The 6,000-nt window shown below is 40.4% G+C and overlaps 1 protein-coding gene across 1 annotated transcript in view; it reads right to left on the bottom strand.

Annotated features, from left to right (window-relative positions):
- The window catches only part of ESYT3 (extended synaptotagmin 3), a 36,809-nt gene extending 31,568 nt beyond the window's left edge, over positions 1-5,241 (bottom strand). Inside the window, exons 1-2 of the mRNA XM_040703644.2 lie at positions 5,135-5,241; positions 4,539-4,694 (exon numbers count right to left, since the gene is read on the bottom strand). The gene's annotated coding sequence lies outside the window, so the exon portion shown is untranslated. The remainder of the gene's footprint in view (positions 1-4,538; positions 4,695-5,134) is intronic.
- Between the last annotated feature and the right edge of the window lie 759 nt (positions 5,242-6,000).

A 6,000-nucleotide genomic window follows, 5' to 3' on the forward strand; every position in this document is an offset into this window, starting at 1 on the left:
TGCTCGACCCTTGTGAAACACATTAAAAGTGTTAAGCAGTGAGGAAGCTGATTTATGAGTTACAGAACTGCTGTCCTAGTTGGCACCTCTCCATCAGAGGTGAAAGCAGGAAGGAGAAACTTTCTTGTTAAGTTTCATAGGGAGTTGTTTCCTCTTTAGCATCTGAAGTGTCACAAAACAAAGGGGTTTGCCGACAATCTATACCCACTTTAACTAATAATTCATTGAAGCTAGTTTCTTTGCACCCAAACTTCAAAAAGTAAGAGATATATCATCCAGAAGGAAAGGAGGACGGTAAACACTGACACTTCCTTCTCCTTTCTTTCTGCTGCAAGGCTGCCACAACTGCACCTTCAGTCCATCTGCAGCGAGGACTTGCCTGAGTGCTCTTCATGTCTTCAGTGTGTATTTGACAGCGTGGGACACAGATCAGATGGGGGCATGTAGAGTTAACAACAGCAGGAATACACATGAGACTGTGAGGAATGCCATTTACATTTTTGCCTGCTCAGAAATCCCTTCATCGTAATGGATCCTGACATGGGAACACCTGCCTGTTGTGTCCCACTTGGAGAATGGCTGCCAAAGATGGCACAGGCACAGCTTGCAGCAGCACAGCCAGGCTGGCACAGTGTTGGGAATTCAGTTGTGCAGAAGCCACATTCCTAGAGCCAAGTTATTGCCAAGGAGCAATGACAGCACATTGCCTCCCAACTCCTGCTGAGCTCCTGCTTTGCCTGTTTAGCCTTTTCTGTGGGAAAGACAAATGTGCACAGCCTGACTGACTCCCTCTGAAGAGTTCCTACCACCTGTTTGCAGGGTGTGCTTTCAAGAAAGAGATGAAGGGTTGGATTCTGGAAAGTGCTACCTTCAGAGCTCCAGAAAGTTCAGTGAAAAGCTTGTTCATACCAGATTCAGTGCTGAATCTAAGAGTTAAGTGCCTTGAAATCTCCTTGAGCAGGCAGCTCTGCTCAGTACCAGACTTTTGGACTTGAAGACACGCACTGGGTGAGTCTTCAGATGAATTTTCTTAGCTTGTCATGAGTATCTGCAGCACATGAACAAACAAGACTTACAGGAATTGCACAGTACTATGGAAGTAGCTTAATTTGAGCTTAATACAGAATGAAGGCTTTTTCTGTTAACCAAATCTTTTGTAAGCGGTAAAAATGTGTAAATGAAGGGCACAGGTGATATACTGAGATCAGTACTCGAAGTATGCCATTATGCATATGAAGATAAGTACATAGAAAAGCAAGTAAATACATAGCGCTGAGGGGTAGCAGAGTAAGTGACTACAAACAGATTATCCACTGTTGTGAATTATTTTGGCTCCATTAAGTTTAGTGGTGCCAAATTAATAGAAAGGAGCTGACTGTCTGACTTGCAGTTCAACATATACAACATTAATGCCATTAAAGCTCATTTCCAAGAGCGGAAACTTGGGTAGAGAAGTTAACAACTGGCTCACTCATATAATGAGGAATCCTAACTGGTCATTGCTTTCCAAGTCAGTGTTTTCAGTGTCTGTGGCCCCAGTCTTATTAAGAAGCAGGAGAGACAGCGTTATTCAATCAAGGAAGCCAGCATTACCTCTGCTGTTGCATTAACTGGAATTACCATTTCCTGCTCCGGTGCTTACACTTCTAATGTTAAAAAAGACATAAAATTGCCAAATGAAAACCGTATTTTCTGCTTTAAGAGAAGGCAACTGTTGATATAGTCTTGCTCTGCTATGGGTTTCACTTCAGATAGCCAATACTGCTCACTCTCAGGGTAAATTCCATCGTTGCATTTGAAATGCAAACAAATGAGTGTTTAGTGAGTAGTATTTCAGTGTGGCCACTTGGAGCTCTAGACATTAAATTCCTATGTTTTCACTGCGTACCTGCACTAGATAAACCATTTATCTGGAAAACTACGTCACATCAGCTGCTAGCTTCTGCCACTCTGCTTCTAAAACTTCAAGCTCACAACATTCGTTTATAACCATGCATTACTGGGCTGGTCAGATTTAACACACATAAAACTTAAGGAATAGAACATTTTCTTTCTGAGGAAGTTTTTTGTCAGCACTTTTAGCATGGATGCTCACAGATTGTTTCACATCTGTTACCCACTAGGCACAACTTCAGTGGGAGACAGGAGTCAAAATACACTAAGGCTCACTCTTAGATCACGCTAAGATAACTACTCCAAAAAGTGGACAAACAAGCAATGGAGGCTTGTAGATAGTAATGTAAGTTAGAAATAAGTTGAAACAGGAAAGACATTATTGGTAAAGATAAAGGACAGAAAGTAAAGTCTGTAGGTGTGGCATTTTGCATAAAAGCTTGGTATACAACAAGGCTGGAAAACACAGAGCTGTTATTACATATATAAAGTTCCTATGTACTTAATCAGTTTGCTACTGATGGCAGCAGAAAATTCTCACTAGAGATCACTGTTCCAATATAACTCCTTGTTTTGGACATTAAATATTTCTGACAATAAAATTCTTGAATGGCATAAATGAAAACCATTGAAGTCCAGCTCTGAATGTGCTTGGACTTAGAAGTGAATAATCTGGTGAACCTTCAGCTTTAGGTAATGCTATGGGAATATCATAAAACTAGACACTGACTGGGAATGCGCATGGCTAGGAGCAATGTACTCTTCCAAGAACAGCAGTTCCATGCTAAAGGTGCAAACAGAAGTGCTCTCAGAGAAACAGATAATACCATTTTGATTACTCAACACTTTGGCTGAGAGATCCTGCCAAAACGATTGCAGAAAGCATATGTCTGCTATTTTCCAACCACAGCTCCAAACAGAGCTGCTTCCCTAGTGTTCTCCCTAACTCAGTATAAACTCAGTATTCCTGCTTATTATATTTTTCTTCTTCCTCTCCTAGTGCTAGAAAGCTGGAAGAATTCTTCAAGCTGCTGATGGAAGAATATTGTTACCATATCATCATAAACAGATATTCTCTTTGTTACTCTATGGGCAGTTGGTGGCCTCCCACTGCACTTTGACAATAACTGACTTTGTTGAGGTTTTTTGTTGTTGTTTGTTTTTAGCAACACTTTTTCTTCTCATAGAAAATTCAAGTCAGATCAAAGTGTGAAAAAAATATATCCACTGGAGGGCAGGCCTGAATCTGGCAAAACATGATGAAAAGGTCTTGAAGGAGAAATATAAACATTATGTTCTGCTGAATGGAAGCTGTCCTGAGTCAATCAAGACTCAACAATTAAGAACACATTTTTTTTTCCAAATGAGCTGTCCCACAATTTTAGATGCAGAGTCCAGAAACCAAGGCTGTAACTGTTTACGTCTAGTAATGATTCTAAATGAAGTCTCTGACTTGGACTATAACTAAAATAAACCTACAGTGACATCTGTCAGTTGAAATCAGCAAACCCCAAGAGGACTTTCAGTTGATCAATCATCAGGTGAATTCAGTGGAGCTGAATTTCAGGACTGAACTTGGCCCACAGGTTTTATGCGTTCTCAGGGCAGCACTGCCTTTCAGCATGGGTGTGCAGGATTCAAGCTCTGAGCTTCCTGAGGTGAGAGGTACTTCACAGGACAGTGCCTGCAGTCCCGAGGCATATTGGATGTGCACAAGCAGAAGTGGTGCCTGGCTCCACCTCAGCCTCACAGCCAGACCAGACCCTGGGCACACTCAGGAAAGGGCTGTTCTAGGCATGCACCTGATGTCCCGCTGCCTGCATTTGCAATCTGTGCACACTCTACTGCCAGATCCCCTCCCACTGTGGAGATAGATGGCTCTGCCTTAATCACATGCGACTGGAGCAAATACTTCATACTGCACTTATCTCTAGGAGGGACTGAGTTTGGCTAAGAAGTCTAAAGTTCCACTTCTCAAACAATCCAGATACCTTTTGATTCTAATGCCACCCATATCACAGCAAAAGAAAGGAATTTAGTATTTCATGGGGCAGCTGGAGATCCCATTTTTAACGTTGCCAGATTCTGAAAACCCAAAGTTTTCTTTCAGACAAACTGAAAGCTCAATTTTCTCCTTGCAGCTTTCCGGAGTGCATATTAAATGGACTTCCTCTTTGTACCAGTGACTCACAGGAAACAAGCCATTCCCTCTTATATTACTCAAGTAGATGCAGAAGAACTAAAATAATGAAGTCAAAAGCGGCCTGGTCTAGTGGGAATCGTCTCTGCCCATAGTAGGGAGGTTGGAACTGGATGATCTTGAAGGTCCCTCCCAACCCAAACCATTCTATGATTCCACAAAGATTTCAAAATGTGTTACCTATATAGCTCAGGTACAGTAAGATTTCTTCAAGTAGTTTTATTATGCAAATTACTGCTTTTTAATGAAATGACTTAATCTAAAATTCTGAGATTGACTAGAAATTCTGGGTGCCTGGCTGGAGAAACCTTGCATTTGTGTGGAGTCCATAATTTCACATTCTTCTCATGGTGTCAAACAAAATATCTATAGCCTTCTGTGCCAACACAGCTGCAATTTTTTATGAAGTAGTATCTGTTTTCTGCAATACAATCTAAAGTCTTACCTGAAGATGTGAATAAGGTGATGCCACGGGACATGATCAGCAATGTGTTTAGAGATGAGCTGTTGGTATCTTTTCTTCGATGAGTTTATTACCAACAAGTCCGCAGATAAGCAGCTGGAAACAAGCTGGGCCTGAGAAACAGTCAGGCCTTTCTTCCTGAAGAAAAACAGAAATATTATATCTTTAAGCAAAGAAAAAAGATTTTTATAAGAAACTAAACATCCCCTGGCAGTATCTAGTATAAAATAAGAAAATCCTAAACTGTCGTGTTTTATGCCAGTCAGGAGGAGAGCATGTTTGCAAAAGACAACGTGTTTGAAAAAGGGGAATATTTGTAATAGGCAGTACTCCTTAAAACATCCAGTGGTTCAAGTGTAACAAACGTCTAGGAATCCTTCCAGCTGAAGGAAAGTCCATTAGAGCCAAGTAGCTGCATGAGAGCCGGCTACCACGAGTGAGGACAAAGTGACTAGTGATTGAGTAATAAAATTCAAACGTTATCAGGATCTTCTCCACCCAAGTGGATGTCTTGGGTGAATGAGTCTTTTCGATCATTCTACTGTTGGCTATATAAGTATTCACCTGAAGGATATTACCTTTAAATGGACTTCCCAAGCCTTCTCCATGACAAGAAAGCATTATCCCATCACTGTCAGTAAGACCTTGTCTTGTAAGACTTCTGTTGGGTATTTATGGATACTTTCTGTTAAACACAGCAAGTAAAACAGTTACTCAAAGGGAACAAGATAAGAGATAGGCAAAATGTAGAAATTACCAAAACTAGAGCCCATATATAAGACTTCAGAACATTAAACTCTATATAAATGACTTCAAACTGATACCAGATACACCTGCAGGTTAAACAAATAATTGTTGATGTAAATAGTTATTTCTGTTGCTGCGTTACAGTGTCTGGATTTCTTTACTTTCAGGGACCTGAAAACAGGTTGTGAACTTCACTTTCTCACATTTGCATACTTTAACAGAGACAGACCAGTACATTCATTTCTTTGAATGATAAGATAGGTTCATGACAATGTGTTCATCCTCAACCAGTAATTTTTGCTTAGAGCCAAAAAAGTCTGTGACCAACCACAGACATGTTTTTCCATCGTAGATACTTCCTTTGGTCTTCTTTATCAGCATTTTATCAGAGTTGTACTGTTTTGATCTGATGCAGAGACTCTTTTGGAAAACACTTTTCAACTGGGCTACTCTCATAAAACGTATCTATTCTCAACTCATGGTTTTAGGAATGCTTTCTTTCCTTATCCCCTTTACCTCTAATATTTATTTTATTCTAATATGCAAGATCCACCTTAGCAGCGACATTCAATTGTACATCAATCTCCAACTCCTGGAACGTGCAAGATTGTCACTGCACTGGGTGGGAAATTTTGTCATCTTTTATGGCACCTACAAAATTATTTCACCATGTTTTATTAAAGAGGAGATTTTTTCA

The sequence above is a fragment of the Gallus gallus genome, chromosome 7 (genome assembly GCF_016699485.2).
Source record: "Gallus gallus isolate bGalGal1 chromosome 7, bGalGal1.mat.broiler.GRCg7b, whole genome shotgun sequence".
Taxonomy (NCBI): domain Eukaryota; kingdom Metazoa; phylum Chordata; class Aves; order Galliformes; family Phasianidae; genus Gallus; species Gallus gallus.